The sequence below is a fragment of the Bombina bombina genome, unplaced genomic scaffold (assembly GCF_027579735.1).
Source record: "Bombina bombina isolate aBomBom1 unplaced genomic scaffold, aBomBom1.pri scaffold_604, whole genome shotgun sequence".
NCBI classification, from domain to species: domain Eukaryota; kingdom Metazoa; phylum Chordata; class Amphibia; order Anura; family Bombinatoridae; genus Bombina; species Bombina bombina.
Genome location: NW_026510965.1, coordinates 72,373 through 86,003, shown reverse-complemented (window position 1 = coordinate 86,003; position 13,631 = coordinate 72,373). Strand labels below are relative to the sequence as shown.

The 13,631-nt window shown below is 42.8% G+C and overlaps 2 non-coding genes across 2 annotated transcripts; both read right to left on the bottom strand.

Annotated features, from left to right (window-relative positions):
* Positions 1-7,541: 7,541 nt before the first annotated feature.
* On the bottom strand, positions 7,542-7,623 carry TRNAL-UAG (transfer RNA leucine (anticodon UAG)). Its single transcript has one exon. It is a non-coding gene; the product is annotated as a tRNA-Leu (tRNA).
* Positions 7,624-13,345: 5,722 nt separating this feature from the next.
* Positions 13,346-13,427, bottom strand: TRNAL-UAG (transfer RNA leucine (anticodon UAG)). The gene has a single exon. It is a non-coding gene; the product is annotated as a tRNA-Leu (tRNA).
* Positions 13,428-13,631: the final 204 nt, after the last annotated feature.

Sequence of the window (13,631 nt, the reverse complement as noted above, 5' to 3'; positions counted from 1 at the left end):
GAGGCCACCCAGGATGAAATACCAGATAAGCGGTTGCTGACATGAGAGAGGACAGAGGGAGAGAGAGTAGGGGTGGAGAGGTAGATCTGGGTGTCATCAGTATAGAGGTGATATTTGAAGCCATAACTGTTGATAAGTTTACCCAGCGAAGAAGTATAGATGGAGAAGAGTAGAGGACCCAGAACAGATCCTTGAGGTACTCCAACAGACAGAGGCATAGAAGAGGAGGAGTCGCCAGCAAATGACACAGAAAATGACCTGTGAGAAAGATAGGAGTGAATCCAGGAAAGAGCAGTGTCACAGAGACCAAAAGAGCTAAGGGTCTGTAGGAGGAGGGGGTGGTCAACTGTGTTGAAGGCAGCTGAGAGGTCAAGTAAGATGAGTATAGAGTAGTGGCCAATATTTTTAGTAGAGAGAAGATTGTTTGTGACCTTGGTAAGGGCAGTCTCAGTTGAGTGTTTTGGGCGGAATCTGGATTGCAGTGGGTCAAGCAAGGAGCTGGCGGACAGGAAGTGGTTTAGGCGATTGTAAACTAGTTTTTCAAGGAGTTTTGATGTTAGTGGAAGCAGTGACATGGGGCGGTAGCTTTCAGGAGAATTAGGGTTGAGGGAGGGGTTTTTTTTTTGAGTATGGGAGTGACTTTTGCGTATTTGAAAGAAGATGGGAATGAGCCGGTAGAGAGAGATAGGTTGAAGATGTGGGTAAGAGCAGGAGTGAGGGTGGAAGATAGGGAGGGTATTAGATGAGAAGGGATAGGGTCGAGTGGGCAGGTAGTGAGGCGTGAGGAAGATAGTAAGGAAGAAACTTCATTCTCAGTGGCTGGATGGAAGATACAGAGGGTGGCAGAGGGAGTAATTGGGCCTGTTGTTGGAATATTGCAGGTTGGTGTTGAGATGTTGCTTCAGATAGTACGTGTTTTGTTTAAAAAGTAGTCTGCCAGGTCTTGAGAACTAAAGACAGGCGGGGGTGGTGGAGCAGGTGGGTAGAGGAGAGAGTTAAAGGTGGAGAAGAGATGTTAGGGTTTGAGGAAAGAGTAGATATGAGAGAAGTAAGTTTGCTTGGCTAAGTGAAGGGCGGAAGTGTATGAACGAGGAATAAACTTATAGTGTATTAAATCGGGTTCAAAGTGAGTTTTCCTTCAGACACGCTCAGCAGTACTGGAGCATTTTTGCAAATAGCGTGTTTGCTGAGCATGCCAGGGCTGTAGCTGACAGCGTGGTGTTTTGCGCAGCTGGGGAGGGGCAAGTGTGTCTAATGCAGAGGAGAGAGTTTTGTTATAGTGGGCTGTAGCGAGATCAGGGCAGGTTATAGTGGAGATGTGAGGGAAGAGATTTTGAATGATTTTTGACAATTGGAGCGGATCCACAGCATGTGTATTTCTACAGGTGCGGGAAGGAGAAGTGGGCTTAGCTGTTGCATTAATATTATAGGTTACCAGGTGATGGTCTGAAATGGAAAAAGGGTGACAGGTGGTGTCAGATATAGAGCAGAGGTAGGAAAATACCAGGTCGATGGAGTGTCCATCACGGTGAGTTGGGAATAGGGTGGATTGTGAGAGACTGAAGGAGGATGTGAGTGAAAGAAGTTTAGAGGCAGCAGGGGCAGATGGGATGTCAATGGGAATGTTGAAGTCCCCAAGAATTAGGGTTGGTATATTTGAAGAGAGAAAGTGAGGAAGCCAGGCAGCAAAGTTGTCAAAGAATTGGGAGGTTGGTCCAGGAAGGCGATAGATGACTGCCACTTTGAGGGAGAGGGGGGAGAACAGGCGAATACAGTGGACTTCAAAGGAGGAGAAGGAAAGAGATGGGATTGGAGGTAGGTATTGATAAGTGCAGGAGGGGGAGAGCAGGATGCCTACACGTTTCTCACCTGGCCTAGAGGTATGGTTAAAGTGAAGGCCACCATGTGTGAGAGCAGCAATGGAGACAGTGTCAGAAGGAGATAGCCAGGTTTCTGTAATTGCTAAAAGGGTGAAAGCATTTGATATAAACAGGTCATGAATGGCTTGTTCCATAGTGCGCAGGTGAAAGGAATGTATGCGTGTGGGATGCAGTGGATGGAAATGAGGTTATGTATGTTGCTTTTATTAAAGTTTCTATATGGAGTGCGTGATTGGGTAATGGTGGGAATGAGGGTGGGCCCAGGATTTGGAGAGATGTCGCCTGATGCTAATAGCATCAAGATGGAAAGTAAGAGTAGGTGAGAATGAGATTTATAGCAGTGGGGGTATTTCTGTGAGGTGGTGCAGTTTAGTGACATAGATTTTAAAATAGAAAGTAGTTCATGAGAGCTAAGGTAAGGAGTAGAAAGGAGAGAGGGGCCTATATAATCTGCATGTGGAGAAGGGTAAGGTATGAGCATGTGAGCCTGCTTGTGGAATAGACATGAGACTGATAAAAGAAAAAGCAGTCCTGAAAACATATCAGAATGTTAAGTGCAAAAGAGTTTTTGAATTAAAATATTTTACTTGCCTCAAATCTTCTTCAACTCTTGTCTAATTCTCAGCGCTGTCACTTAAAGATGGTCACTTAGACAGATGGGAGCTTAGAGAGATGGAATACTCTGCAAACGCTCAGGCCCCAGCTAATGCTCTCCCCTAACTGGTCCTAAATTTATAAGGCTACAGCAGACAGCTGAGTTTAATTGATTGGAGACAGGGAGACAAGTTACACCCAGGTGAGAAGACTAAGAATTGCTACAAGATCAGAGGAGTAGATTCAAGAAAGAAAATTGGGTGGGGATTAATTAATTAAGCAAAGTTTGATAAGGAGATGCACATGCTGGGGACAGGAAAGAGCAGATTAATGGAGTAGACAGTTGGTTCTATAGAGTTACAAAACAGTGTTTACATCCAGCAAAGACACAGGGTTTTAAAGGGACATAAACTTGTTCATTACAGTTTATTAGGCTGCTGTGTGCTGATTGGTGCAGTCTTGTTCATTACAGTTTATTAGGCTGCTGTGTGCTGATTGGTGCAGTCTTGTTCATTACAGTTTATTAGGCTGCTGTGTGCTGATTGGTGCAGTCTTGTTCATTACAGTTTATTAGTCTGCTGTGTGCTGATTTGTGCAGTCTTGTTCATTACAATTTATTAGGCTGCTGTGTGCTGATTGATGCAGTCTTGTTCATTACAGTTTATTAGGCTGTTGTGTGCTGATTGGTGCAGTCTTGTTACTATGTTATTATTTTTTTCTCTGTATGTTTTCTTTGATGATGTTTGGATTCAGTAAAGATTTGATGCAAAATATTCACCTCCTGTTTTGCAATAAAATCAAAATTATTTGTTCACCATAGGCTATAATAATCTGATTTACATTTCCACTAATCAATTATATATAACATGAGAGAGATAATAATATGATCACAGTAAACAAAAAATGTTCAATTAATGGATTATAATCTGATCAGATTTCATATTCAGTTGGATATGTTTATATAGAACCCTTAAAGGGAGATGACTTAGATTAAGTGATGTGCAGTCACTAGAGGCAGTTCTTCACCTCTCATATGGGCAAAAATATATTTTTTTTATTGGCTTTCAAAAAAAATTTTTTAAAAAAAATGCATCCCCCCCCTCAGCATTTTTTCCCCCCACAGCTACATGTTGTGCAATGGAGAGGCACAAGCAGGTCTGCCCACCATTACACAACATGCTGTGCCACTTACTGGATGAAAGTGGTTAAGATCATTGTACGGCACATAACTGCTTATTTGAGGCAGTCCTATTTGGGCTGAACCAATCCAGTGAGAGGCATTAGTAAGTGGAATTTAGGGTTGGGGCTGGATGTTAAATCATATAAAACAAAACAAAAACGGAAAGAAACAACTTTCATATATTTTGTTGCTATCCTGTGAAGCTGCCAGCTTTGCTAAAGTGAAAAAGAGAGTTCTGTTCTTCCCCTCTAAGTGCAGTGGAATGTGCACTATCACTTCCTTACAGAGCAGGAAGAGATGCAGACTCAGCAGTATTTTAGCCACATTTATTGAAGTAAGTTCTGCAGCCTTAGATTTTGCTGAAAGGGATTCTGTTAGTGAAAATTATAATTTAATGAATGTGGTTTAGTGTTTTTTTTACTCTTTTACAGGATCGTTTTTGTATTTTGTTTACTCAAACTTTACACTAGCAGCTTGCCTCTGTACTGCACACTAATATATAGTCTCACTTTCTGAACTCTGTAGCTCTGCTGTTTTATTACTTAAAAATGCAGTGGTCCCTCTCCCCCCCCCCCCTTGTGTGTGTATGTGTGTGTTTCTCTCTATCCATCTCTCTCCTTATGTGTCATTCTCCCCCATGGTCTCTTTCTCTCTGTCTCTCTTCCTCTGACTCTCTCATCCCTTATGTGTCTCTCTAACCCTCTGTGTGTGATTGTGTCTCTCTCTCTTTCTCTCTAACCCTCTGTGTGCGATTGTGTCTCTCTCTCTAACCCTCTGTGTGTGATTGTGTGTGTCTCTCTCTCTAACCCTCTGTGTGTGATTGTGTGTCTCTCTCTCTCTAACCCTCTGTGTGATTGTGTCTCTCTCTCTAACCCTCTGTGTGTGATTGTGTCTCTCTCTCTCTCTAATCCTCTGTGTGTGATTGTGTCTCTCTGTCTCTCTAACCCTCTGTGTGTGATTGTCTCTCTCTCTCTCTCTCTCTCTAACCCTCTGTGTGTGATTGTCTCTCTCTCTCTCTCTCTCTCTCTCTAACCCTCTATGTGTGATTGTGTCTCTCTGTCTCTCTAACCCTCTGTGTGTGATTGTGTCTCTCTGTCTCTCTAGCCCTCGGTGTGTGATTGTGTCTCTTTCTTTCTCTAACCCTCTGTGTGTGATTGTGTCTCTCTCTCTTTCTCTCTCTCTAACCCTCTGTGTGTGATTGTGTCTCTCTCTCAATCTCTCTCTCTAACCCTCTGTGTGTGATTGTGTCTCTCTCTCTCAATCTCTCTCTCTAACCCTCTGTGTGTGATTGTGTCTCTCTCTTTCTCTAACCCTCTTTGTGTGATTGTCTCTCTCTCTCTCTCTCTCTCTCTAACCCTCTGTGTGTGATTGTGTCTCTCTGTCTCTCTAACCCTCTGTGTGTGATTGTGTCTCTCTGTCTCTCTAACCCTCGGTGTGTGATTGTGTCTCTTTCTTTCTCTAACCCTCTGTGTGTGATTGTGTCTCTCTCTCTTTCTCTCTCTCTAACCCTCTGTGTGTGATTGTGTCTCTCTCTCAATCTCTCTCTCTAACCCTCTGTGTGTGATTGTGTCTCTCTCTCTCAATCTCTCTCTCTAACCCTCTGTGTGTGATTGTGTCTCTCTCTTTCTCTAACCCTCTGTGTGTGATTGTGTCTCTCTCTTTCTCTAACCCTCTGTGTGTGATTGTGTCTCTCTCTTTCTCTAACGCTCTGTGTGTGATTGTGTCTCTCTTTCTCTCTCTCTAACCCTCTGTGTGTGATTGTGTGTCTCTCTCTCTCTAACCCTCTGTGTATGATTGTGTCTCTCTCTTTCTCTAACCCTCTGTGTGTGATTGTGTCTCTCTCTTTCTCTAACCCTCTGTGTGTGATTGTGTCTCTCTCTTTCTCTAACCCTCTGTGTGTGATTGTGTCTCTCTCTTTCTCTCTCTCTAACCCTCTGTGTGTGATTGTGTCTCTCTTTCTCTCTCTCTAACCCTCTGTGTGTGATTGTGTGTGTCTCTCTTTCTCTAACCCTCTGTGTGTGATTGTGTCTCTCTTTCTCTCTCTCTAACCCTCTGTGTGTGATTGTGTCTCTCTTTCTCTCTCTCTAACCCTCTGTGTGTGATTGTGTCTCTCTTTCTCTCTCTCTCTAACCCTCTGTGTGTGATTGTGTCTCTCTTTCTCTCTCTCTCTAACCCTCTGTGTGTGATTGTGTCTCTCTCTCTCTCTCTAACCCTCTGTGTGTGATTGTTTCTCTCTTTATCTCTCTAACCCTCTGTGTGTGATTGTGTCTCTCTTTCTCTCTCTAACCCTCTGTGTGTGATTGTGTGTCTCTCTCTCTCTAACCCTCTGTGTGTGATTGTGTCTCTCTCTCTCTCTATAACCCTCTGTGTATGATTGTGTCTCTCTCTTTCTCACCCTCTGTGTGTGATTGTGTCTCTCTTTCTCTCTCTCTAACCCTCTGTGTGTGATTGTGTCTCCCTTTCTCTCTCTCTAACCCTCTGTGTGTGATTGTGTCTCTTTTTCTCTCTCTAACCCTCTGTGTGTGATTGTGTCTCCCTTTCTCTCTCTCTAATCCTCTGTATGTGATTGTGTCTCTCTCTCTCTCTAACCCTCTGTGTGTGATTGTGTCTCTCTCTCTCTCTCTCTCTCTCTCTCTCTCTAACCCTCTGTGTGTGATTGTGTCTCTCTCTCTCTAATCCTCTGTGTGTGATTGTGTCTCTCTGTCTCTCTAACCCTCTGTGTGTGATTGTGTCTCTCTCTCTCTCTCTCTAACCCTCTGTGTGTGATTGTGTCTCTCTCTCTCTCTCTCTCTCTCTCTAACCCTCTGTGTGTGATTGTGTCTCTCTGTCTCTCTAACCCTCTGTGTGTGATTGTGTCTCTCTGTCTCTCTAACCCTCGGTGTGTGATTGTGTCTCTTTCTTTCTCTAACCCTCTGTGTGTGATTGTGTCTCTCTCTCTTTCTCTCTCTCTAACCCTCTGTGTGTGATTGTGTCTCTCTCTCAATCTCTCTCTCTAACCCTCTGTGTGTGATTGTGTCTCTCTCTCAATCTCTCTCTCTAACCCTCTGTGTGTGATTGTGTCTCTCTCTCAATCTCTCTCTCTAACCCTCTGTGTGTGATTGTCTCTCTCTCTCAGTCTCTCTCTCTAACCCTCTGTGTGTGATTGTGTCTCTCTCAATCTCTCTCTCTAACCCTCTGTGTGTGATTGTGTCTCTCTCTCAATCTCTCTCTAACCCTCTGTGTGTTATTGCGTCTCTCTCTCTCTCTAACCCTCTGTGTGAGATTGTGTGTCTCTCTCTCTCTCTAACCCTCTGTGTGAGATTGTGTGTCTCTCTCTCTCTCTAACCCTCTGTGTGAGATTGTGTCTCTCTCTCTCTCTAACCCTCTGTGTGAAATAGTGTGTCTCTCTCTCTCTCTTTCTCTCTAACCCTCTGTGTCTCTCCCCCCCCCCCCGAGTGCTTTTCTGTCTACCTTTTATTTATTTAATTAATGAATTGGTAGTGCCATCTGATGGTGTGGCTTTATTTAAAGGGGTGGGGTCAAGCATTGCTATTTCTTCAACAAAGGATATCTAAAGAATGAAGGCGTATCCTAGCCACTGCCTCACCAGCCTCTGATGTCACTGCTTAGATTAGCAAGTAATAAATACATGGACAGTGTGATGTGGTGAGGAAAGCAGGAGATAATGTGCAGATATTACATAATCTAAATGTTTTCTGCTTGGAACCACAATTACACAAAAAAGATAAATAAAGTGCACTTGATGCGGAACCAGTGTAGCAATTCCAACAACATTTAACATATTTAGCTCTCAAATAAATATACAGGGTGATATAAAGCACAATGATTTTAGTTGGCCAAAGTAACCTTTTTCTTAAATACGCAATATATAAAAAAAAAAAAAAGAATGGCAGCGGTGGGATTCGAACCCACGCCTCCAGAGAGACTGGAGCCTAAATCCAGCGCCTTAGACCGCTCGGCCACGCTACCATATGTTTGATTGATAAGCCATCACTTATCAGCAGCAGATGAGAGCCTACACAATAAAGGGATATGAATAGGCTTACCATACGTCCCGTTTTTACTGGGATTGTCCCTGTTTTGAGCCCCTGTCCCAGTGTCCCACCCGTTTTTCATTTTTGTCCCGGCCGCCGGTGTTCTATCAATCATTCCAGCAAATTCATCAGACTAGCGTAGTCTGATGAATTAGCTGGAATGATAGAACACCGGCAAATCTGTGAATTTAGCTTTGTTGGGCATGCAGCATGCACTGCCTTTTACAGCTGTCTGCTGCCCGTCGGAATGTGCGACCGTGACGTCACCACATTCCTGCAACAGACGGGTCACAGAATCCGACTGATAACGTGTGCTCCACCTCTGCTTCACACTCAGTGTTTTAGGCGCCTTCAACTTAGGAGAACGCATCATGGGGCTGCACACTGTGGCTTCCTGTTGCTGAAGCAAATACCAACAAAAAAAAAATTCTTGACTTTTGCAGATCTTCTTGCTGATAATGATAAGTACGTGTGAGTTACTTACTACAATACAATATTACTTGATCTTTTCCTTTTTTCATATGCAACCACATATCTTAGGCTGCTATCTCTATCTGCTATGTGGTGTTATTATTCATTTATATTATTAGATATCTCCATTAATAATTGTGCTTCTGGGGTCACTCATCAATCATCATTAATTATGGATGGTAAACTAATAATTGTGCTGCTGGTCATTAATTATGTCAATATAATTGTGCTGCTGGAGTCAACTCATCATCATTAAATTAATGATGATGATTGATGACCCCAAGAGCACAATTATATTAACATAATTAGTGATGCCCAGCAGGACAATTATATTAACATAATTAATGATGATGACCCCCAGCAGCACAATTAAATTAACATAATTAATGATGATGACCCCAGCAGCACAATTAAATTAACATAATAAATGATGATGACCCTAGCAGCACACTTATATTACCTTCATTAATGTAATTAATTATGTTAATATAATTGTGCTGCTGGGGGTCATTATCATTAATTATGTTAATATAATTGGTGCAGTCTTGTTCATTACAGTTCATTAGGCTGCTGTGTGCTGATTGGTGCAGTCTTGTTCATTACAGTTTATTAGGCTGCTGTGTGCTGATTGGTGCAGTCTTGTTCATTACAGTTTATTAGGCTGCTGTGTGCTGATTGGTGCAGTCTTGTTCATTACAGTTTATTAGGCTGCTGTGTGCTGATTGGTGCAGTCTTGTTCATTACAGTTTATTAGTCTGCTGTGTGCTGATTTGTGCAGTCTTGTTCATTACAATTTATTAGGCTGCTGTGTGCTGATTGATGCAGTCTTGTTACTATGTTATTATTTTTTATCTGTATGTTTTCTTTGATGATGTTTGGATTCAGTAAAGATTTGATGCAAAATATTCACCTCCTGTTTTGCAATAAAATCAAAATTATTTGTTCACCATAGGCTATAATAATCTGATTTACATTTCCACTAATCAATTATATATAACATGAGAGAGATAATAATATGATCACAGTAAACAAAAAATGTTCAATTAATGGATTATAATCTGATCAGATTTCATATTCAGTTGGATATGTTTATATAGAACCCTTAAAGGGAGATGACTTAGATTAAGTGATGTGCAGTCACTAGAGGCAGTTCTTCACCTCTCATATGGGCAAAAATATATTTTTTTTATTGGCTTTCAAAAAAAATTTTTTAAAAAAAAATGCACCCCCCCCCTCAGCATTTTTTCCCCCCACAGCTACATGTTGTGCAATGGAGAGGCACAAGCAGGTCTGCCCACCATTACACAACATGCTGTGCCACTTACTGGATGAAAGTGGTTAAGATCATTGCACGGCACATAACTGCTTATTTGAGGCAGTACTATTTGGGCTGAACCAATCCAGTGAGAGGCATTAGTAAGTGGAATTTAGGGTTGGGGCTGGATGTTAAATCATATAAAACAAAACAAAAACGGAAAGAAACAACTTTCATATATTTTGTTGCTATCCTGTGAAGCTGCCAGCTTTGCTAAAGTGAAAAAGAGAGTTCTGTTCTTCCCCTCTAAGTGCAGTGGAATGTGCACTATCACTTCCTTACAGAGCAGGAAGAGATGCAGACTCAGCAGTATTTTAGCCACATTTATTGAAGTAAGTTCTGCAGCCTTAGATTTTGCTGAAAGGGATTCTGTTAGTGAAAATTATAATTTAATGAATGTGGTTTAGTGTTTTTTTTACTCTTTTACAGGATCGTTTTTGTATTTTGTTTACTCAAACTTTACACTAGCAGCTTGCCTCTGTACTGCACACTAATATATAGTCTCACTTTCTGAACTCTGTAGCTCTGCTGTTTTATTACTTAAAAATGCAGTGGTCCCTCTCCCCCCCCCCCCTTGTGTGTGTATGTGTGTGTTTCTCTCTATCCATCTCTCTCCTTATGTGTCATTCTCCCCCATGGTCTCTTTCTCTCTGTCTCTCTTCCTCTGACTCTCTCATCCCTTATGTGTCTCTCTAACCCTCTGTGTGTGATTGTGTCTCTCTCTCTTTCTCTCTAACCCTCTGTGTGCGATTGTGTCTCTCTCTCTAACCCTCTGTGTGTGATTGTGTGTGTCTCTCTCTCTAACCCTCTGTGTGTGATTGTGTGTCTCTCTCTCTCTAACCCTCTGTGTGATTGTGTCTCTCTCTCTAACCCTCTGTGTGTGATTGTGTCTCTCTCTCTCTCTAATCCTCTGTGTGTGATTGTGTCTCTCTGTCTCTCTAACCCTCTGTGTGTGATTGTCTCTCTCTCTCTCTCTCTAACCCTCTGTGTGTGATTGTCTCTCTCTCTCTCTCTCTCTCTCTCTAACCCTCTGTGTGTGATTGTGTCTCTCTGTCTCTCTAACCCTCTGTGTGTGATTGTGTCTCTCTGTCTCTCTAGCCCTCGGTGTGTGATTGTGTCTCTTTCTTTCTCTAACCCTCTGTGTGTGATTGTGTCTCTCTCTCTTTCTCTCTCTCTAACCCTCTGTGTGTGATTGTGTCTCTCTCTCAATCTCTCTCTCTAACCCTCTGTGTGTGATTGTGTCTCTCTCTCTCAATCTCTCTCTCTAACCCTCTGTGTGTGATTGTGTCTCTCTCTTTCTCTAACCCTCTTTGTGTGATTGTCTCTCTCTCTCTCTCTCTCTCTCTAACCCTCTGTGTGTGATTGTGTCTCTCTGTCTCTCTAACCCTCTGTGTGTGATTGTGTCTCTCTGTCTCTCTAACCCTCGGTGTGTGATTGTGTCTCTTTCTTTCTCTAACCCTCTGTGTGTGATTGTGTCTCTCTCTCTTTCTCTCTCTATAACCCTCTGTGTGTGATTGTGTCTCTCTCTCAATCTCTCTCTCTAACCCTCTGTGTGTGATTGTGTCTCTCTCTCTCAATCTCTCTCTCTAACCCTCTGTGTGTGATTGTGTCTCTCTCTTTCTCTAACCCTCTGTGTGTGATTGTGTCTCTCTCTTTCTCTAACCCTCTGTGTGTGATTGTGTCTCTCTCTTTCTCTAACGCTCTGTGTGTGATTGTGTCTCTCTTTCTCTCTCTCTAACCCTCTGTGTGTGATTGTGTGTCTCTCTCTCTCTAACCCTCTGTGTATGATTGTGTCTCTCTCTTTCTCTAACCCTCTGTGTGTGATTGTGTCTCTCTCTTTCTCTAACCCTCTGTGTGTGATTGTGTCTCTCTCTTTCTCTAACCCTCTGTGTGTGATTGTGTCTCTCTCTTTCTCTCTCTCTAACCCTCTGTGTGTGATTGTGTCTCTCTTTCTCTCTCTCTAACCCTCTGTGTGATTGTGTGTGTCTCTCTTTCTCTAACCCTCTGTGTGTGATTGTGTCTCTCTTTCTCTCTCTCTAACCCTCTGTGTGTGATTGTGTCTCTCTTTCTCTCTCTCTAACCCTCTGTGTGTGATTGTGTCTCTCTTTCTCTCTCTCTCTAACCCTCTGTGTGTGATTGTGTCTCTCTTTCTCTCTCTCTCTAACCCTCTGTGTGTGATTGTGTCTCTCTCTCTCTCTCTAACCCTCTGTGTGTGATTGTTTCTCTCTTTCTCTCTCTAACCCTCTGTGTGTGATTGTGTCTCTCTTTCTCTCTCTAACCCTCTGTGTGTGATTGTGTGTCTCTCTCTCTCTAACCCTCTGTGTGTGATTGTGTCTCTCTCTCTCTCTATAACCCTCTGTGTATGATTGTGTCTCTCTCTTTCTCACCCTCTGTGTGTGATTGTGTCTCTCTTTCTCTCTCTCTAACCCTCTGTGTGTGATTGTGTCTCCCTTTCTCTCTCTCTAACCCTCTGTGTTTGATTGTGTCTCTTTTTCTCTCTCTAACCCTCTGTGTGTGATTGTGTCTCCCTTTCTCTCTCTCTAATCCTCTGTATGTGATTGTCTCTCTCTCTCTCTCTAACCCTCTGTGTGTGATTGTGTCTCTCTCTCTCTCTCTCTCTCTCTAACCCTCTGTGTGTGATTGTGTCTCTCTCTCTCTCTAATCCTCTGTGTGTGATTGTGTCTCTCTGTCTCTCTAACCCTCTGTGTGTGATTGTGTCTCTCTCTCTCTCTCTAACCCTCTGTGTGTGATTGTGTCTCTCTCTCTCTCTCTCTCTCTCTCTAACCCTCTGTGTGTGATTGTGTCTCTCTGTCTCTCTAACCCTCTGTGTGTGATTGTGTCTCTCTCTCTAACCCTCGGTGTGTGATTGTGTCTCTTTCTTTCTCTAACCCTCTGTGTGTGATTGTGTCTCTCTCTCTTTCTCTCTCTCTAACCCTCTGTGTGTGATTGTGTCTCTCTCTCAATCTCTCTCTCTAACCCTCTGTGTGTGATTGTGTCTCTCTCTCAATCTCTCTCTCTAACCCTCTGTGTGTGATTGTGTCTCTCTCTCAATCTCTCTCTCTAACCCTCTGTGTGTGATTGTCTCTCTCTCTCAGTCTCTCTCTCTAACCCTCTGTGTGTGATTGTGTCTCTCTCAATCTCTCTCTCTAACCCTCTGTGTGTGATTGTGTCTCTCTCTCAATCTCTCTCTAACCCTCTGTGTGTTATTGCGTCTCTCTCTCTCTCTAACCCTCTGTGTGAGATTGTGTGTCTCTCTCTCTCTCTAACCCTCTGTGTGAGATTATGTGTCTCTCTCTCTCTCTAACCCTCTGTGTGAGATTGTGTCTCTCTCTCTCTCTAACCCTCTGTGTGAAATAGTGTGTCTCTCTCTCTCTCTTTCTCTCTAACCCTCTGTGTCTCTCCCCCCCCCCCCCCCCGAGTGCTTTTCTGTCTACCTTTTATTTATTTAATTAATGAATTGGTAGTGCCATCTGATGGTGTGGCTTTATTTAAAGGGGTGGGGTCAAGCATTGCTATTTCTTCAACAAAGGATATCTAAAGAATGAAGGCGTATCCTAGCCACTGCCTCACCAGCCTCTGATGTCACTGCTTAGATTAGCAAGTAATAAATACATGGACAGTGTGATGTGGTGAGAAGAGCAGGAGATAATGTGCAGATATTACATAATCTAAATGTTTTCTGCTTGGAACCACAATTACACAAAAAAGATAAATAAAGTGCACTTGATGCGGAACCAGTGTAGCAATTCCAACAACATTTAACATATTTAGCTCTCAAATAAATATACAGGGTGATATAAAGCACAATGATTTTAGTTGGCCAAAGTAACCTTTTTCTTAAATACGCAATATATTAAAAAAAAAAAAAGAATGGCAGCGGTGGGATTCGAACCCACGCCTCCAGAGAGACTGGAGCCTAAATCCAGCGCCTTAGACCGCTCGGCCACGCTACCATATGTTTCATTGATAAGCCATCACTTATCAGCAGCAGATGAGAGCCTACACAATAAAGGGATATGAATAGGCTTACCATACGTCCCGTTTTTACCGGGATTGTCCCTGTTTTGAGCCCCTGTCCCAGTGTCCCACCCGTTTTTCATTTTTGTCCCGGCCGCCGGTGTTCTATCAATCATTCCAGCAAATTCATCAGACTAGCG